This window comes from Oryctolagus cuniculus, chromosome 11, assembly GCF_051225735.1.
Source record: "Oryctolagus cuniculus isolate XC-2025 breed Fujian yellow rabbit chromosome 11, ASM5122573v1, whole genome shotgun sequence".
NCBI classification, from domain to species: Eukaryota; Metazoa; Chordata; class Mammalia; order Lagomorpha; family Leporidae; genus Oryctolagus; species Oryctolagus cuniculus.
This window is the reverse complement of record NC_142877.1, coordinates 98,494,810-98,515,869: the sequence shown is the minus strand read 5'-3', so window position 1 is coordinate 98,515,869 and position 21,060 is coordinate 98,494,810.

Sequence of the window (21,060 nt, the reverse complement as noted above, 5' to 3'; positions counted from 1 at the left end):
AATGAAGGCTAGCATCCTTTAGTTAGCTTTCACTTATTTATTTTCATTTTATTTGAAAAGCAGAGAGAGAAGGAGCGAGAGAGAGAATCTTCTGTCTTCTGGTTCACTGCCCAAATGCCTGAAAGAGCTGGGGCTGAGCCAACCCAAAGCCAGGAGCCTGGAATTCAACCTGCATCCCTCAAGTAGATGTAGGGAGCCATCACTTGCTACCTCCCAGGAGGCTGGGTCGGAAGCGTAGCAGCTAAGATTTCAACCAGATACTCCAATATGGGATGCCTGTGTCCCAAATCGTCTTAGGCACAGTGCCAAACACCTGCCCCATCTTAGAGTGCACCTACTATGTGCTGAACTCCGGTAAAGTCCAATATCATCTCATTTAATCCTTGATGCACTCCTGAAACTGCTATCCCTATTTCACAGGTGGGAACTTTGGGGCTGAAAGATTGAAGTGACACAGCTGGGAAGAGACAGAACTCGAAGCTCAGGTCAGACCCCCTGACTCCTCATCTTATTCTCTTTTGGGTTCATCAGGTGCTTCTCTGGTTGCTGGTAGTCAGAGCTACAATTCCTGGCCAGGAATTTTACCCTTGTCCTACCTGAATGGATCATTTTCTAAGACACCAGTATTCTAGAAATCCATTGTCCATTACATCTGCTTCTGAAAAGCAAACATTCTTTTTAAATACTTACCTCTTAAGGGTAAGTTGTAGTCTTTTCCAGCCCCCTAAAGCAGTGGTTTTCAGACTTTTTGACTGCTTAACCCTATCAATCAGTAAAACATTTTGAGCACAAATCTCATACATGCATACTTATAAATCATGCAATATGTATTCATATATCACACATTTCAGAAAACAGAAAAAGTAGGACATGAAGGATATTTAAATACATAAATATATCTAATTTTTCCCAACATCCCCATTTTAGACACTATTGCTTTAAGAAACACTCAGTAAGCCAAATAGCCAGAATCAGTGAGTCACAGTTTAAAAACCCTGACACTCCAAAGCAGCGGCTGCTAACTGAAGTTGAAAAGCTTTTTAAAAAGACTCTCAAGCCCTGTTGCCAAAGATTATGACTTAGTCGGTGTGAAAGCCCCAGCTGCAGCTGATGCTCAGATGTGGAAAGCACAGCTCTAGAAGACCCAGTCCCAGGGCTGGTATTGCGGAGCCTCTAGGAAGGCTGCCGCCTGTGATGCCAGCATTCCACGTGGGTGCAGGCTCGAATCCCGACTGCTCCACTTCCCATCCAGCTCCCTGGGTTTTTTTTGTTTTTTGTTTTTACAGGCAGAGTGGACAGTGAGAGAGAGAGAGAGACAGAGAGAAAGGTCTTCCTTTTCCATTGGTTCACCCTCCAATGGCTGCCGCGGCTGGCGCACTGCGCTGATCCGAAGCCAGGAGCCAGGTGCTTCTCCTGGTCTGCCATGCAGGTGCAGGGCCCAAGCACCTGGGCCATCCTCCACTGCACTCCCGGGCCCACAGCAGAGAGCTGGACTGGAAGAGGGGCAACTGGGACAGAATCTGGCACCCCAACCAGGAGTGTGCCGGCGCCGCAGGCAGAGGATTAGCCTAGTGAGCCGCGGCGCCAGCACCAGCTCCCTGTGAATGAGCCTGGGAAAGCAGTGGGAGTTAGTCCATGTGCTTGGGTCCCTAAAACCCACATGGGAGACCTGGATGGAGGTCTAAGCTCCTGGCTTGGATCTAGTCCAACCTTGACCATTGTGGCCATTTGAGGAGTGAACCAGTGGATGGAAGCTCACTCTCTCCCTCTCTCTCTCTCTCTCTCTCTCTGTAACTCTACCTTTCAAATAAATAAATTTTTAAAGTCTTTTTTAAATAAGTAAATAAAAGATCCATCCCTGGCCAACAGACCAGTTGGGGACAACAATTATCACATTTGTTTGGTGCCAATGCCATTGCCACTCCCTGACTGTCCCTCTCTGATAAGCTCGGCCTCACACCGTTCCAATTGAGCCATCTGATTTCTGTCTTCATTTGGAAGGAAGGATTCTTTTCTACTGCTCGGTTTTGGGTAGAAGAAGAGAGTTTCCAGGGATTTTTCCCACTAGGGAGATTGCCTTAGCTAACAACAGACAATTTTCTCAGTGAGTTTTTAAAGTAAGTCCTCCCCTCTCCCACAGCAGCAGTGCAAGCACAAAACCACTTTCAGAGCTTCCGGCTGCTCTCAGCACAGAAGAGCCTTTGTGTCTTGTTTACTGCCTCCTCCCAGTTATATCACACTCAAAACACTACCACTTCTAAAATAAGTATTTTCAGTTGCTAATTGCATTCACATGGCTTCATTTAAGGGTGTGTGTGTGTGTGTGTGTGTGTGTGTGTGTGTGTGTTTCGAAGGTCAAGGAGGAGTACAACCACATATTTGTTTCCAGGGTCATGTCTCAATAACAAAACTTTATCCACGCCCAAGAAGGGTTTATCAAATGTTTGCCTAAGCCACTGTGTTTTGACATATGAAGAGGGGATTTTTCACTAAGACAATTGATTAGCTTTTATTAAAATAGAAATAGACTGAGGTCTCCACACCACTTTTCAAACTCCTTGTGATCAGCCTCAGTTTTCACCATTTAATTCTGTGTTGTCTGATTTGTTTTTATCTTTTTTCTTTTTTAAAAAAGATCTATTTATTTATTTTTGTCAGAATTAGAACGAGAGGGAGAGAGGAGGAGAGACAGAGATCTTCCATCTGCTGTCTGACTTCCCAAATGGCTGCAGTGGCTGGGGCTGAGCCCGGCAAAGGCCAGGAGCCAGGAGCTCTTTGCAAGCCTCTGCTGCTTTCCCAGGCACATCAGCAGGGAGCTGGATCGGAAGTGGAGCAGCTGGGACTCAAACCGGTGCCCATATGGGATGCCGGTGCTGAGATGGAGGATTAACCCACTGTACCACAGTGATGGCACCCTGATTTGGTATTAATTCCTTACCTATTTCTCTTCACCCTACCACTTTAAGATTTATTTATTTGAAACGCAGAGAGAGAGAAGGGGGGAGAGAAATCTTCCAACCACTAGTTCATTCCCCAAATGGCTGGAACTGGGACAGGATGAAGCCAGGAGCTTCTTCCAGGTCTCCCACAGGGGTGAAGGGGCCCAAACACCTGGGCCATCTTCTGCTTTCCCAGCTGCATTAGCAGGGAGCTGGATCAGATGTGGAACAACCAGGGTTCATATGGTGCCCACATGGAATGCCAGCACTGCAGGCAGTGGCTTAACCTGCTATGCCACAGCACCAGCCCCAATCCTACCACTATTCTAAGGTCTTCATCTTTATCTCCACCATCCAGGCACCTGCCCAAATGACAATAGTAGTAACATCAGGCCTATCGCTACAGGTGGGTTGCTATGAGTACAGCAATAGGAACTCTAAGCCATTTTGTTCCCCAAAGTATTTGCAATGTTTAGAGAATCACATGCACACAGCTGCTGATACAGTTTCACTTACTGAACAAACCAAAACTATTTTTTCCATCTTTTAAGATGTATTTATTTATTTGAAAGGCAGAGTTGCAAAGAGGCAGAGGAAGAGGGAGAGAGAGGTCTTCCATCCTCTGGTTCACTCCCCAAATGGTCACAAGTGCTGGAGCTGCACCGATCCAAAGCCAGGAGCTTCTGCTGGGTCTCCCACATGGATACAGGGGCCCAAGGATTTGAGCCATCTTCCACTGCTTTCCCAGGACATAGCAGAGAGCTCCACCAGAAGTGGAACAACCAAGACTCGAACTGGCACCCATGTGGAATGCCGGCACTGCAGGCAGAGGTTTTACCCGCTATACCATGGCACTTGCCCCTATCTTTTCCATTTTTAAAGGAGATTTTTTTCATCAAGGACTTCATGTTTCATATATAGAAAGTGACAGAAACTATAGACTGGAAAATAAGCTTCTAAATTACTTCACCCTGTGGCAATGCTACAGCAATAGGTTGAGCGCTGCTTGCAACAACAGCATCCCATATCAGAGTGCCGGTCCAAGACCCATCTGCTCCACTTTATTTATTTATTTATTTATTTATTTATTTATTTTTGACAGGCAGAGTTAGACAGTGAGAGAGACAGAGAGAAAGGTCTTCCTTTTCCGTTGGTTCACCCCCAAAATGGCTGCTACGGCCAGCGCGCTGCACCAATCTGAAGCCAGGAGCCAGGTGCTTCCTCCTGGTCTCCCATGCAGGTGCAGGGCCCAAGGACTTGGGCCATCCTCCACTGCCTTCCGAGGCCACAGCAGAGAGCTGGACAAGAAGAGGAGTAACTGGGACAGAATCCGCCACCTCAACCAGGACTAGAACCCGGGGTGCCAGCGCCGCAGGTGGAGGATTAGCCAAGTGAACCCCAGCGCCGGCCTGCTCCACTTCTGACCCAGCTCCCTGTTAATGTGCCTGGGAAGGCAGTAGAAGATGACCAAAGTCCTTGTACCCATGTAGGAGACCCGAAAGAGGCTCCTGGCTTCAGCCTGGCCCAATCCCAGCCAGGCCATTTGGTTTGGGGACTGAGCCAGTGGATGGAAGACCTTTCTCTCTGTTTCTTCCTTTCTTTCTCTGCCTTTCAAATAGATAAAATAATTCTTTTAAAGGAACAAGGGGATGAGTTGCAGGAGCTCAGCACAGTGGTTAAAATCAGCTCTTGGGAAGCCCTCATCCCATATCAGAGTGCCTGGCAGAGTCACAGCTGGCTACTTTGCTTCCAATCTAGCTTCCTGCTGGTGAGCACCTTGGAAGCCAGCAGATGATGAGATGATGGCCCTACTACCCTAACCCTGCTACCCACATGAGAGACCAGGATTGATTCTGGGCTCCTATCTTTGCCTTGGCCCAGTCCTGGCTGTTGCTAGCATTTGAGAAGGGAACTGGCAAATGGAAGAAAACTCTCCCCCTCCCTCCCTCCCTCCCTCTCTCCCTCCCTCTCTCCCTCTCTCCCTCCCTCTCTCTCCCCCTGACTCCCTCCCTCCCTCTCTCCCTCCCTCTCTCTCCCCCTCCCTCCCTCCCTCTCTCTCTCCCCCTGCCTCCCTCCCTCCCTCTCTCCCTCCCTCTCTCTCTCCCCCTGCCTCCCTCACTCCCTCTCTCCCTCCCTCCCTCTCTCCCTCCCTCCCTCTCTCCCTCCCTCCCTCTCTCTCTCCCCCTCCCTCCCCTCTGCCTTTCACATAAAAAAAAAAGAAAAGAAAACATTTTTTAAAAAGACAAATTAGTGGCTGGTGCTGTGGCACAGTGGGTTAAAGTCTCAGCCTGAAGCACTGGCATCCCATATGGGTACCAATTTGAGTCCCAGCTGCTCCACTTCCAATCCAGCTCCCTACTAATGTGCCTAGGAAGGCAACAGAGGACAGTCCAAGTCCTTGGGCCCCTGTACCCAAGTGGGAGACCCAGAAGAAACCCCTGGCTCCTGGCTTCAGATCAGCCCAGCTCCAACTGTTGTGGCCATTTGAGAAGTGACCCAGAAGATGAAAGATATATCTCTCCCCCCCCCCATCTATAAGTCTGCCTTTCAAATAAATAAGTCTTTAAAAGACAAATCAAGCCAATCTAAATGTCTAACAATAGATATTTTCTTAAATAAATTGTGTGTGATCGGCCTGTTCATTTGGTTAAACTTTAAAACTATATTACCAAATAATACTTGAAGAAAGAGTAAAATGTATAAAAATAAAAAATACGGTAGGAAGAAAGGCAGATGATAAAATTTTGGATTTAAACATCTTTCTATATCATAATGTTATGAATATCAGAGGGAACAGCACTGTGGTGTAGTGGGTAAAGCAACCACAGCAGTGCCAGCATCCCATATGGGCACCGGTTTGAGTCTCGACTGCTCCACTTCTGATCCGGCTCTCTGCTATGACCTGGGAAAGCAGTAGAAGATGGCCCAAGTGCTTGGGCCCCTGCACCCGCATGGGAGACCAGGAAGAATCTCCTGGCTCCAGGCTTCAGATCAGCACAGCTCCGTCCATTGCGGCCATCTGGGGAGTGGACCAGAGGATGGAAAACCTCTCTCTCTCCCCCTCCCCTTCTTTCTCTGTGTAACTCTGACTTTCAAATAAATAAATATTATAAAAAATTGAATATCAGAGATATTTCAGGTGAGATTTTTTCAAAATTTTCTACAGTAAGCATTATCTTATTTAAATACATATAATACACTTGAATAGTTTGATTTTAAAAGTAAAGAAAAAGAAGTGAATATTGTGGCATATCTGGTTAAGCGGCCCCCTGCAGTGCTGGCACCCCATTTGGGCACTGGCTTGTCGCTCCCCCTCTTCGTGGAGGAAACGACACAGGACCCTGCACTGTTCTTTTGTCTGCTCAGCCCTCCCCGGGTTTGCTGCTGGTTCTTCCCGGGTTGGCTGCCGTCCCTCCACCTCCGTGGAGGGGCGGGCCCCCCTGCCACTTTCCCCACTTCCGCGGGGGAGCGGCACACCGGGCAGGCTGAAGCAGAGACATAAGCTAGGTTGGGATTTGTCAAGTCAGCCCGGAGAGCAAAAGGCGAAAAACTAAAACCAGAAGCGGAGACGTAAGCTAGGTTGGAATCCATCAGATTAGCCCAGGGAGCAAAAGACGGGAAGCCAAACCGAAAGGCAGAGACGTAAGCTAGGTTGGATTTCGTCAGGTTAGCCCGGGGAACTTAGACTGAAAACTAAACCAACTGATGGCGGAAACGTGAGCTAGGCTGTGATTCATGGAAGCCGCCACGTGCAGAGAAAGTGCACGGGGCACAAGCGGAGAGAGCGCACGGGGCGCGAGTAGATAGGAAGTGCGGGGCTGGCGCGGAGGCCGTGGTGCGGGCGCGAAGCCAGGAAGCCGCGCAGATAAGAGAAGCACGGGCTAAAGCCGCGCAGAGCCGGGAAGCCACCGTGGGGCGAGGCACCGAGAAGCCGCCTCAGGGCGGGCGCCGGGAAGCCGTGGGGATAAGAGAAACAGAAGTATAGAAGTAAAATGAGAGAAATAGGAATGCTGGCAGATAGAAGTAAAATAGGAGAAATAGGAATGCCCGGAGATAGAGAAATAGAGAAAAATAAGGCCTCCCCACACCATGGCAATGAGAGAACTTGGATTCGGTCTGCCTGATTAGGGAGGCGGTGAGCACCTGCGGGCAGCTAGCAGCTTATGCGCTGCAGGTCACCAAAGACAGGCACGTTATCAACACCAATAAGTCTCCCCACAAGACGGCAATGAGAGGGCTTGGATTCGGTCTGCCTGATTAAGGCGATAAGCACTTGCAGGCAGCTCGAGCAGAGTGTGCACTGCAGGGCACCGAACACAGGCACGCATCAGCGCCTAAAAACCTCCTCACAACATGGCGAAGAGAGGACCCGGATTTGGTTTGCCTGATTGGTAGGGCTTGTAAGCACCTGTGGGCAACTCTAGCAAGCAGAGCAGAGTGTGTGCTGCAGGGCACCGAAGACAGGCACGTAAAAAACGCCAAAAAATAAAAAGAAAGGGGGAACTGTGGGGAGCAACTCAGACTATACTAAGTTACTGGAATTAAGACTTATTCTATGCATCTGCTCTCCCACAATATGGCGCTGGGAGAGGAGTAAACAGCTTTTACACAGCTGTCTCCAGTTCAACCAATAACCTGCAGGAGCTGATCTTGCTCCTGATTGGAGGAGAGCAGCGTGCTTGGCGTGTGGGTAGCAGAGTTGGGATTGACTTATTATGAAATGTTTAAACCATGTTCATTTGCATAAACACATTCATAATATCCCACCTGCTTTCTAATTATCTAATTATATATGAAAATATTTTTTAAAGTACTGACATTCTAAATGTCAATAATAAAGTCATCAATAATCCTAATAACTACAGCTATAATAAGTGTTCTAAGGAGTCTACTAACAACAATGTTTCTTTTGTTGTAAGAGATAAATTTAAGATGGTTACTCATAACCAATAGATGACCTTTGGTATGTACTAACACAGCTCAGGTCTCCCAGGACTCTAAATTATCTGTCTTTACATTAAAGCGTCACCTTATAGAATTCTTTGGGCTATCTATTACAAACTAAAAATGATCAAAAGCAGCTGGTGCCGTGGCTCAATAGGCTAATCCTCCACCTAGCGGCGCCGGCACACCGGGTTCTAGTCCCAGTCGGGGCGCTGGATTCTGTCCCGGTTGCCCCTCTTCCAGGCCAGCACCTGGCTCCTGCCATCAGATCAGCACGGTGCGCCGGCCACAGCATACCGGCTGCGGCAGCCATTGGAGGGTGAACCAACGGCAAAAGAAGACCTTTCTCTCTGTCTCTCTCTCTCACTGTCCACTCTGCCTGTCAAAAAAAAAAAAAAATCAAAAGCAAGTGAGAGCATTTTCTACCTAATCCCACAACATTCTTAGTCTTAGAAACAGTAAAGAAGGAATAGAAATGTTCCAAGTTGCAAGCGTCGTTTGTGGGAATGCTTACTATCCCATCTACTCATGGGCTTTATGCCTTGGAGAGCACAGGTAAATCACAGGAGAAAATCATGAGCCATCCCCACAGTGGGGGTGGCGGGGAGCTTGTGTGCAACAGCTCTGCTGGGAGCCTGCGCTACTGCTGGCACACAGCACCACGACTAGTTTGAACACACCCCAAAAACCGGTATTCCTCTGACAAGTTCTTTAAAAGATTAACATCAGATACTGGAAGGCAGGTGTTTGTGTGAAGGTGGAGTTGAGCGTGCGTCTTTAAACTGAGCCACCAAATAATAGTAATATTTTCCTCCATTCAGTTATGCAAAACAGGACCACAAAGAGGCAGGGAAGCTTAACAGAGCTCTTCGTGAGAACAAAATCAGAGCTGAGTCAACTATTTACACACTGCCCATGTGGATTCATCCACACAAACACAACCCAGCCTGGCTGGTGACACCTGCCGATCTGAGTCTCCTGTGGTTGAAGGACTCTGAGAGGTTGACTGTGGGCTCAACACTGTCCCCAAATGCATGCACTCCCAGGTGAGGAGGAAACACCTGGATTTGGGACTTACCCTTCTCATAAACCCATTACCGTATAAATTCCTAACTCGCAATCTCTTCCTTCTTGTTATACTGATGGTATCATAATTGGAAAGGTTTTCCCGGATAAAAAGCAAACAGGGTTCAAGGTTGAGACCTCATTAGCATTTCCAAAGAACTGTGCAAAGCCTCTATTCTCCCCAGCCAACTGAATTTTGTTTCCGTGAGCTTTGGCACAGATCCTCTGTTGTCATGATGGGACATTATTGTCACAACTGAATATGTTCAGAAAATAACAAATAAGGAACATGACATTGGCTGTACCAAAAGAGCTTGTATGAGGCAACCTGCTGCAAAACTCAGACTGGCAATGTAAAAGTCACTGGGCATTGTTAAAACCAGGGAAACAAAAGCAGCAAGTAGGTAAATGAATAAATAATTGGGTGAATAAGTGTTCTCCTGCCTCTATCTGCCTAGAGGTAAGAACATTAAACAGAGTCCACACAGATGTTCTCACTACAAAGACAAAGTAAATAAAGGGGACTTTGAAGATCTATTCAGAATGGGAAGAACTGATAGAAAGTGTCTCAAAAGCGATGATAACCCATTCTCTTCACCTTTGCTCCTTTTGCAAATTTTCTTTTACAAAATGACCAAGCATTTTATTTTTGCTCTTCAGAAGACAGTGGGCTGTCTGCCACCAAAAGGCAAAATTCCGCGGCTCCTCTCAATTTCGTAATGACTGCAGATTTAAAAGGTGGCTAAGGAAGTTGATCGCAGCGCAGGCAAGGCCTTGAAGGAGCAAAATGTGAGCATGTTGTGCAACATATTGGAATTTCCTTCAAAACTATGCTGCCTGTAGGATATTTATGTTTAACCAGAATGCAGGTAGGGACCCGCAACCTGCTCCCATCTAATGAAATGGTGTTCGTGATACCCTCACTGGTAAATAAGTGACTCAGGTCATCCGACCTCTCCGAGGCGCTCTCGCCATGATTGCAGGTTAGAAGCAGAGAATCCAGGGAACCCACACGTGTGAGATCCACAACAGACTTTGCCACGGGGTTAAGGGAAAGTGACCTGCCCAACCATCCCTCTTTTTTTCTAGAAATAGATTAGTGATAGGAGCCGGCACTATCCAGCTCCCTGCTATGGCCTGGGAAAAAAGCAGAGGATGGCCCAAGTCCTGGGCCCCTGCCCCCATGTGGGAGACCCAGAAGAAGCCCCTGGCTCCTGGCTTTGGATCAGTGCAGTTCCAGCCATTGCAGCCATTTGGGGAGTGAACCAGCGGATGAAAGTCCTCTCTCTCTCTCTCTCTCTCTCACTTTCTCGCTTTCTCGCTTTCTCTCTCTGCCTCTGCCTCTCTGTAACTCTGCCTTTCAAATAAATAAATCTTAAAAAAAAAATAAAAGACACAGTCATTTGATTAAAAAAAAAAAAGAAATAGATTTGTGACTACAATTAAGTTGTAACACTTCCTGTGGATCCTGATCATAAGTATTTAGCTATTTCTCATAGGAAAGAGTGGCCTTAAGACATTGGTCTGGGGCAAACATGTGGCCTAGTAATTAGGATGCAGGTCAGGACAGCCCTGCCTCATGTCAGGGTACTGGGCTTGATACTCAGCTCAGGCTCCTGACTCCAGCTTCCTGCTAATGCAGAGGCTGGGAAGAGCAGTGATCACTCAAAAATAAAAATACATAAATAAAATCATCTAGTGCTTTCATTGTGAGGTCACTGCCTCTGTTTGGCTTTGTGAGGGTTTCTTAAAGGGATAGTCTCCCAAATGGAGATGCTCGAAAAAAGCATTAGGAAGATTTACATGTTAAAAATATTCTTGGGGCCAGCATTGTGGCACAGCAGATTAAGCTGCAGCCTGCATTAGCCCTGGTTTGGGTCCTGGCTGCTCCACTTCTGATCCAGTTCCCCACTAAGGTATCTGGGAAAGTAGCAGAAGATGGCCCACGTGCTTGGGCCCTGCCACCCATGTGGGAGACCCAGATGGGATCCCTGGCTGCCAGCTTCAGCCTGGCTCAGCCCCTGCTTTTGCTGCCATTTGGGGAGTGAAGACCCAGATGGAAGATTCATTTTCTCTCTCTCTCTCTCTCTCTCTCTCTCTCTCTCCCTCCTTCCCTCCCTCCCTCCCTCCCTCCTCCCTCTGTGTGTGTGTGTGTGTGTGTGTGTCTCCCTCTCTCTCTGTAACTCTGCCTTTCAAATTGATCAATAAATCTTTTAACAGGATCCTTAATGCTCTACTTTTTCACATCTTATGTGCGATATATGAATATACACTATATAACTTATAAATAAATATGCATGTAGTGGGATTTGTGCTTAAAATATCTTACTGATAGGGTTGCTGTACTACTGAGATGAGTTTAAGATACCTTAAAATAGAAAATACAGACACGGTTTAAACTGAAAATCACTAATCAAAGCAAAAAGGCAAAATTCAAGTAAACAGGTGGAAAATAAGACTTAAAGAGACAGGAAAAGACATTCAGAAGGTTGGAAAGTCTTAGAGGACTATGCCTGTTTGCTTTGTAAAGACAAAAGCACTTAATTACAAAGCTGGGGCTGTTGCCGTGGCTCACTAGGCTAATCCTCCACCTGCGGCGCCAGCACTCCAGGTTCTAGTCCCAGTCCGGGCGCCAGATTCTGTCCTGGTTGCTCCTCTTCCAGTCCAGCTCTCTGCTATGGCCCAGGAGTGCAGTGGAGGATGGCCCAAGTGCTTGGGCCCTGCACATGCATGGGAGACCAGGAGAAGCACCTGGCTCCTGGCTTCAGATCGGTGCAGCACTGGCCATAGCAGCCATGGGCGGGGGGGGGGGGGGGGGTGAACCAATGGAAGGAAGACCTTTCTCTCTGTCTCTCTCTCTCACTGTCTAACTCTGCCTGTCAAAAAAAAAAAAAAAATTACAAAGCTGGGAGTTAGGGATGAGCTAAAAACCAAATTACTGATCACCTTTGGTCAGATGCATCCATCTCACTGCTCCTGACACATCCAGCTTACTCTTGGTGCCTTCCTGCAAGACACCATGAGCAGGACTTCTTCAAGTCTGTATCATCCGTCCTCAACATCTACACTTAGGCCTTCCTCGGGAGCCACGTTGGCCAGAGTCCCTTAATTCCACTTACTCTCGGAATCCTAGAGTGAAGCAACAATCATGTATTCCTGAGGCTATGGCCTCCCAGGAGGTAACAACAGATTTCTTTGGAAAGATATGGACAGAGAATCTTGTCAGACAAGGTTCTACCTGTCTGGATTAAAGAAACCACTTCTAGCTCTGGCACTCTCATCTTCTGAATAATTTCTTTATGAAAATTCTGTTCTCAAGTTTTAACAATTGCTACTTATATTTCCAAGAAGAAAGGTATTTTTAATTATCCTTAAGAAAGATTGCTGGAGGGGCCAGCGCTGTGGTATAGTAGGCTAAGCCTCCACCTGCTGCCACGGTAGCCCATACGGGTACTGATTCAAACCCCGGCTGCTCCTCTTCCGATCCAGCTCTCTGCTGATGACCTGGGAAAGCAGTAGAAGATGGCTGAAGTGCTTGGCCCCTGAACCCGCATAAAAGACCCAGAAGAAGCTCCTGGCTTCTGGCTTTAATCTGGACCAGTGCTGGCCACTGTGGCCATTTGGGTAGTGAGCCAGCAGATGGAAGATCTCTCTCTCTCTCTTTCTCTCTCTGCCTCTCTGTAACTCTGTCTTTCAAATAAATAAATCTTTAAAATAAATACAGTAAAAGACACCAGTCATTTGATTTAAAAAAAAAAATAGATTAGAGAGTACAATTAAGTTGTAATAATTCCAGTGGATCCTGATCATAAGTAACTCTGTAACCCTGCCTTTCAAATAAATAAAAATAAATCTTAAAAATAGATTGCTATCCATCATGACTGTAGAATTGCAAATGGCACAAACACAGCTTAAATGAGCTTGGGTAAAAGAGCAAAAGACTGAGTTGTCTAAGAGATTCAATTACTAAGGGGTCAGATCTGTACTGGCCTTTGCATTTTCTCCCTGTGTGTTCACTCTGCTGCTGTGCCTGAGTTTGCCCTTAATAGAAGACAGATCCCACGTGACTCAGGAAGATGACTAAGTGTGGCTCCATGCTACCTCCCAAGGTGGCAACTTCTGCAGGATTCCTCCACCAGTATCCATCCAGCAGTTCAGTGCAAGTCTAATCAGTCTTGCTTGAATCAATGGCCCATACCTGAACCAATCCCACGTCTGCACCAAGAGGTTAGCGTGCCTGGCCAAGCCTGGTTCATGTGCTATTGTTACTACTGCCAAGTAAGTGAGGACTGGGAATTGTAGCCATCGGATCATGGGAAGCACAGGAGAGGCACTTCCTATAAAGAAAGGGTGCTGCCTAAAAGCGAACAATCATTAGAGCAGGAGAGCGCAAGCAAGCAAGCCATATGCCCCTGGGAAGTGTTAGGCATGTATTTTAGATGCGCGTGACAATCAGTGCTCTTCCAGTTTGAGAGATCTGGGGAGTGGGGAGGGGAGACAGTGACCTTGGCCCTGGAACCTTGCATCATGGCCATTTGTGGAGTCTGCTCGTCCCATGGAGCAACTCCTCTATTTTGCTGTTGTCTCAGATAACATGCTCGGCTTCTGTGAGACATGATAGGTGGACCTTCACCGGACATGCAGGTCTTTTCTAAAGCACTTGGAAATTCTGGGAAGACCAGGGTTATTACAGCATCTGCTCCAGTGAGCCTGTTAGGATGATGACTCATCATGACTCCAGGCTATGTTTGGAACTCTCTCTGAGTGAATAAGCAGATGGCCAGCAGTAGCGAAAATTGAAAGTCATTTGAAAAATGCTGAGAATCAACTACTTTAATACTCTCCAAGCTTAAAGATCCTCCAACAGTGATTGGGCAATGTTTAATAGGAACCATGTTCCTTCTGGAACGAATTCAGCTCCGGGAGAACAGATGTGCTGTAATATTCTGAGACACGTATTCAAAGTGATGTGAAGAAACAATTAAGAGTTTCGCATCCATATCACAGAAATCGTGAGGCATAATTAATTGATGATGACTACTTCATAATTAATTGATGATGACTACTTCAGAAACATCCTGAGCCAAGACTCCACCAAAAAAGAAAAGTATTTTTCTCATTAACTTCCTCATAGCACGTGTTATTCACAGGAAGTTCACGGGAATGAGAGTGTTACATCTTGGAAAAGTGACCCGTGTAGGAGTGTGACGGTGCCAGAAACAGCAGAACGGTGGGAACGGCAAGTTTTGGGACCCTGGGCTTGTGGGATTTTCCGAGGGCCAAGAAATGGCAGTGAATCAGCCAGGCCAGCTGTGAGAATGCAGCTGTGGTACGGCTGAGGGAGATGATGCAGGAGAAGGCAAGCTCATAAAACGGACGCGTCACCTCGCCAGGAGCAGTGTTAGCGCACTGGAGCCCAAAGGCGGTATTTAGAGGGACCCTGGCAATTCAGACACCTGGGTCTGAGGAAGAAACAAAACCGCTATCAGCGTGATTAGTCACCAATCAGCATCAAGTAAGAATCTACAGGACCAACATAGGTTGTTGGCAAAAGTCGAGCAGCAATGGAACAAGTGGCCCACACTCTAAATCATAGTTTTAATGCGTAGAAATGATCTTATCCAGCTAATTCATTCTCCAGATGGGTCACGCCCAAGAGTGTGTTTAGTGTTTTTTAATTAGCGCTTGGTATTTAGCAAATGACTCCAAAACATTGCAGCTTAAGTAAATTATTGGCTCGCAATTCTGCAGTTTGGCCAGGGCTTGGCAAGGAGGATCTGTCACCACATGGCGGCAGCTGTGGTGGTGCAACCCAGACCAGAGGATCCTCTTCCAAGATGGCCTCGCTCGGCGCCAGGCAAGTTGGTGTCAGCAGTTGGTTGGAAGTCAGCTGGGGCTTCCAGCCAGGGATTTAGTTCTTCTCCACATGGCCTCTCCATGTGGCTGAGTAGGGCTCATGGAGAAGCCATGCGGAGGACAACTGCTCACAGCATGGCGGCCTCAGGGCAGCTGGGTCTTCCCTGGGCTTAAGCCTGGAAGCAGCACTCTGTCTCTTCCTTTGCTTTCTGTTGGTTAAAGCAGGTCTCAGAGCCAGCCCAGATTCTGGGGAAGGCTACACAGGAGTATGAACACCAGGATGTATGGTTCAATTTACCACAAAGGAGAGATGAGTGGTGCAAAGCTAATTATATGCTATCATCAATGAGAGGGAAATTTTATTCTAACATGTCTATAAAATAGAACATAGAAGAAAAAAAGGAAACTAGGCAGAAAATAAAAATAACAAGCCTGTTAAAAGGAACATGGTCAAATCTCACATTTATGACTCAAAGAAGTTTTTAAAATTTTTTTATTTATTTGAAAGGCAGACAGGCAGATAAAGAGATCTCCCATTCGTTGATTCACTCCCCTAAATGCCCATAACAGCCAAGGCTAGGCCAGGTTGAAGCCATGAGCCCAGAATGCAATGCAGTTCTCCCATGTCCAGGACAAGATCCCAAATATTTGAGCCATCATCTGTTGCTTCCCACGGTGCCTATCAGCGGGAAGTTGGAATAGGAAGCAGAGCTAAGACTCAAACCCAAGCACTGTGACAGGGGACACAGCCTCTGAACAGCTGTATCAAGTGCCTGCCCCGCAATGAGAAGATTTGAAACAGGAAACTGCAGAGCCTGGAGCAAAGAAGACTGGAAAACGACCATCAGGATCCTCAAAGCAGGAACATGAACATTCACACAGGTTCTGTTCTCCAAGAAGGACAGTAAACAGGCGGGGGGGGGGGGGTCTATTTAAATGCAGCCTATAAGATTTGAGGTTGGCCGGCGCTGCGGCTCACTAGGCTAACCCTTCGCCTTGCGGCGCCGGCACACCGGGTTCTAGTCCCGGTTGGGGCGCCGGATTCTGTCCCGGTTGCCCCTCTTCCAGGCCAGCTCTCTGCTGTGGCCAGGGAGTGCAGTGGAGGATGGCCCAAGTGCTTGGGCCCTGCACCCCTTGGGAGACCAGGATAAGTACCTAGCTCCTGCCATTGGATCAGTGCAGTTCGCCGGCCGCAGCGCGCAGGCTGCGGCGGCCATTGGAGGGTGAACCAATGGCAAAGGAAGACCTTTCTCTCTGTCTCTCTCTCTCTCACTCACTGTCCACTCTGCCTGTCAAAAAAAATGAAAGAAAGAAAGAAAGAAAGAAAGAAAGAAAGAAAGAAAGAAAGAAAGAAAGAAAGAAAGAAGAAAAAAAAGATTTGGGGTTAAAAGAATTCCCTAGAGAGATGTTATTCGCAAACTACACAACAGATAAAGGATTAACAACTAGAATCTATAAAATGATCAAGAAACACCACAGAAACAAAACAAACAACCCAATAAAAAGATGGGCCAAGGACCTTAACAGACATTTTTCAAAAGAGGAAATCCAAATGGCCAACAGACACATGAAAAAATGCTCAGGATCCCTAGCCATCAGGGAAATGCAAATCAAAACCACAATGAGGTTTCACCTCACTCCGCTTAGAATAGCTCACATACAGAAATCAACTAACAACAGATGCTGGCGAGGATGTGGGGAAAAAGGGACACTAATCCACTGTTGGTGGGAATGCACACTGGTAAAGCCACTATGGAAGACAGTTTGGAGAGTCCTCAGAAACCTGAATATAGCCCTACCACAGGACCCAGCCATCCCACTCCTTGGAATTTACCCAAATGGAATTAAAGGGGAAAAAAAGAGCTGTTTGCACCTCAATATTTGTTGCAGCTCAATTCACAATAGCTAAGACATGGAAGCAACCTAAATGTCCATCAACGGATGACTGGATAAAGAAACTATGGGATATGTACTCTATGGAACACTATACAGCAGTAAAAAACAATGAAATCCAGTCATTTGCAACAAAATGGAGGAATCTGGAAAATATCATGCTGAGTGAAATAAGCCAGTCCAAAAGGGATAAATATCACATGTTCTCCCTGATCGGTGACAACTAAACGAGCATCTAAAAGGAAACCCGTTGAAGTGGAATGGACACTGTGAGAGACAATGACATGATTAGCCCTTGTCTAGACTGTTGAGGAACAGCTTACTATTTTATTCCTTTTAGTATTTTTTGTTGTTGTTATTGTACTGTTTGTTCTACTTAATACCAGTGGTTGAACTCTGTAATTAATACACAATTATTCTTAGCCGTTTAACAGAAAAGTGATCTCTGTTAAATGTAAGAATGGGAATAAGAGAGGGAGGAAATATACAGGTCGGCACAGGCTCACTCAGACTTACCTCCAATGGTAGAGCTAGAAATGTGCCAGGGGATTCCAACTCAGTCTTATCAAGGAGGCAGGTACCAATGCCAGCTCACTTGGTAAAGTGATAAGTTTAAGTACATAACTGATCAAAAAGATAGGGTAAGTGTCGAAGAGATTTCACAAATAAGACCAGTGTCTGCAAATAATGAAGTATGGAATTAAAAGGGAGAGAATGATCCTGTGGGGGAAGCGGGACACACAGCAGACTCATAGAATGGCAAAGGCCCTAAACAGCACTCTGGTCTCAGAATCAATTCTTGGGGCATTTGGATCTGGCTAAAAGGCCCATGAGAGTTTCACAGGCATGGAAAGCCATGACACGGTGGCAAAAACGACCTAAATGAAAGATCTTGGTGAACAAGACCCCAGCAGAAGGAACAGGCCATCAAGGAGGGAGGCGCCTTTCTCTGAAGGGAGGAAGGAACCTCCACTGTGATACGGCCTTGACTAAACAAGTTCAGAGTTGGTGAACTCAAGGGGCTTCCATAGCCTCGACAGCTCATGGCAAGAGCCTCAGGTGATTACTGACGCCATAAATAAGAGTGCCAATTGTTAAATCAACAACCGGAGTCACTGGGCACATGCTCCCCACATAGGATCTCTGTCCTTAATGTGTTTTATTATGAGAGTTAAAGATAACATTACTAGTCGAACAATACTCTATACCTTGTGTGGTTGTGTGAGGGCAGCCTGTTGAAATCCTTGCTTAGTGTATACTAAATTGATCTTCAGTATATGAAGGTGATTGAAAATGAAACTCGATGAAGGGCGGGATGGGAGAGGGAGTGGGAGAGGGGAGGTCCGCGGGAGGGAGGGAGGTTGGGGGCGGGGAGCCACAACAATGCAAAAATTGCACTTTGTAAATTCATATTTATTAAATAAAAAAAAAAGAATGCCCTAGAATACAGGATGGATTACAAAAAAAAAAAAAAAAGGGTAACATAAACATTTCTGGAGCAGGCATTTGGCACTGCGGTTAAGTTGTCACCTGCAATACCTGCGTCCTATAGTAGAGTACCAGGGTTTGAGCTCCAGCTCTACTCCTGATCCCAGCTTCCTGCTAATGCGCACTCTGGAAGGCAGCAGGTGAGGGCTCAAGTATGTGGCTCCCTAATACCTACGTGGGAAACCTGGATGGAGTTCCTGGCTCCTGGCTTTCACCTGGTTCAGCACTGGCTAATGTGGGCATTATTCCTGAAACTTTTCTGTAAGTATGCAATTATTTCAAAATATTTTTCAAATGCACTCAACCTGGTACTGTTTACAGTTCTCTGAAAATTAATTCAATTTTCAACACAAGTCTACTGTAAAAAACTATGAAGGTAAAATACAAACTATTATCAAAATTCTATACCAAATATGCAAGAATACTGATTAAAATGTATTTGCAAACATTCCACACAGGTCATATGAATGTAAAAAATATTTCCTGAAGAATAAAAAAACCACACTTTCTTTGTATTTCTCTAGGATGGCATCAAAATTTCAATATTTAAGAAAAGTTGGGAGGCCAGCGCTGTGGCTCAGCAGGTTAACCCCCAGCCTGAAGCATGGGCATCCCATATGGGCTCTGGTTTGAGACCTGGCTGCTCCACTTCCGATCCAGCTCTCTGCTATGGCCTGGGAAAGCAGTAGAAGATGGCCCAAGTCCTTGGGCCCCTTCAGCCGCATGGGAGACCGGGAGGAAGCTCCTGGCTCCTGGCTTTGGATCGGCGCAGCTCTGACTGTTGCAGCCATCTGGGAGTGAGCCAGCGGATGGAAGACCTCTCTCTCTCTCTCTCTCTCTCTCTCTCTCTGCTTCTCCTTTTCTCTGTAACTGTGACTTTCAAGTAAAATAAATAAATCTTTAAAAAAAAAATAAAGGAATCCTTCAGCTAGATTAAATGCATTGAGAAGGCTTATGGTTTTTTATTCTCCCAAGCGGGGCTGTGCTGGGCTCACGGTAGGTTTTCAATAAGTAATTGATTATTTAAAGGAGATGGACTTAAATCCATCCTTAATGTCAGTAGAGTGGAGCAGTGAGAAGCACAGATCTTGTAGTCTAATTTACCAATTGCTGCTTCCTAGTTGTTTGACCTTAAAGAACTCGGCCCTCTGAGCTTCAGTTTCATCCTCTATAAAACAAAGTCAATAATATTATCACCCCAGAAGGCCGAGGCGATACTGAAACACCACAATGTAAGTGACATACTGGGCACAGAGCTCAGTGAGTGCTCACCTCTCTTATTAGTATCAGTACTACCATGATCGATAGTTTTCATCAGGATAGCAGCCAAACGTACAAAACCAAGTGCCAAGAGCATTAACAAAATAGTTTCACATGATTTTTTTTTTGTAGAGCCAAAGCCAGGTTTTCACTGAATGTTGTAATTTATGATTATATTACATTTGTCAAGAAAATGAATTAAAAATCTGGATCTGGCTGTTTCCTTAATAAGCCAAGAAAAACAGTTCCTTGGTAGTCTCTGAGTAACACTGATTAGATCTTCTAAATGCGAAAGAGAGGAATAAAATTCCCTGTACTTTGTGAAAATGGATTAGCACTCACACTACAAGAAAACCACCTAAAATCTGAAACTATTTCAAGGCCACCTTGATATAATGTATACAAGATGAAATTGCTGTAACATTCTTTTTCCCTTGAACCAGATCTTACCCCGGCTTGATTATAAACAAAGCTTGGGAGGTAATAGCATGTGTTTCTAAGACATCTGTTACTAGGTGAGAAAAGTGACATTGATATTTATGATAATAATGACAGCTAGCACTTAATAAGCATCATCTCACTGAGGTATCATACTGCTACATATTACATAAATATTGAGGACGGGAAATACCACATAATGGTTTTAAGCCCTGAAAAGTTGGTGCCAAAAACAAGAAGCGTACATGAGGGACTGGGCATGGCGCTTGGAAGTTAAGATGCTGGTTAGGATGCCCGTGTCCCATTGTCGGAGTGCCTGGAGGACTTGGGCCATCTTCTACAGCTTTTCCAAGGCCTTAGCGGAGAGCTGGATCAGAAGAGGAGCAGCCGGGACACAAACTGGCGCCCATATGGGATGCTGATGGCTTTACCCTTTACCCAGCAGCACCGGCTCCTGCAGCTGCTAACACCTCAATCAGCTTTCCCAGCCCTTTCCAGAATTGCCTCGGGGAGCAGAGAGCAGCCTTACTCAGAGTCACACCCCTTGCAGGGCGGCCTGTATCCAAGGACTGCATGATGAGGGAATACAGAGGCTTGACCATCGAAGGCCAACTTAGGACAGCGCTACAGGATGCTCCAGCTGCAGGGCTCCTTGTGGGACTGGCCCAGACGGTAGCCAGTGTGCACTGCAGCTGCACTCATCCCGCGGCTTCCTCCTCCATCTTTCCCCAAGCTTTGATCCCAAGGGTGCTTGGTAATAAACATCCTGCCTGCCAAGCTCTGTCTCGGAGTCTGCTGCCTACAGATCCCAAGTGAATGACCGGTAAGAGGCCATCTCACACAAAATAGACCACGTCATGAACAATGTGTGTTAGCAAATCTAGCTATTATCAAATACTGAGGCGCAGACAGGCTACATTATTCTTGGTCTTATTCTGCACACTTCTACAGCCTTCACAGGTGGGAGGGAAGATGCCAGGGAATCCCTGTGCTTTTGACTCAAGGAGCACAGCATTACTCCCAGCCAAGAGTTGTAGGTGAACATTGAGAAACAAAATTTGTCATGGGCCGGCACCATGGCTCACTGGGCTAATCCTCCGCCTTGCGGCACCGGCACACTGGGTTCTAGTCCCGGTCGGGGCGCCGGATTCTGTCCCGGTTGCCCCTCTTCCAGGCC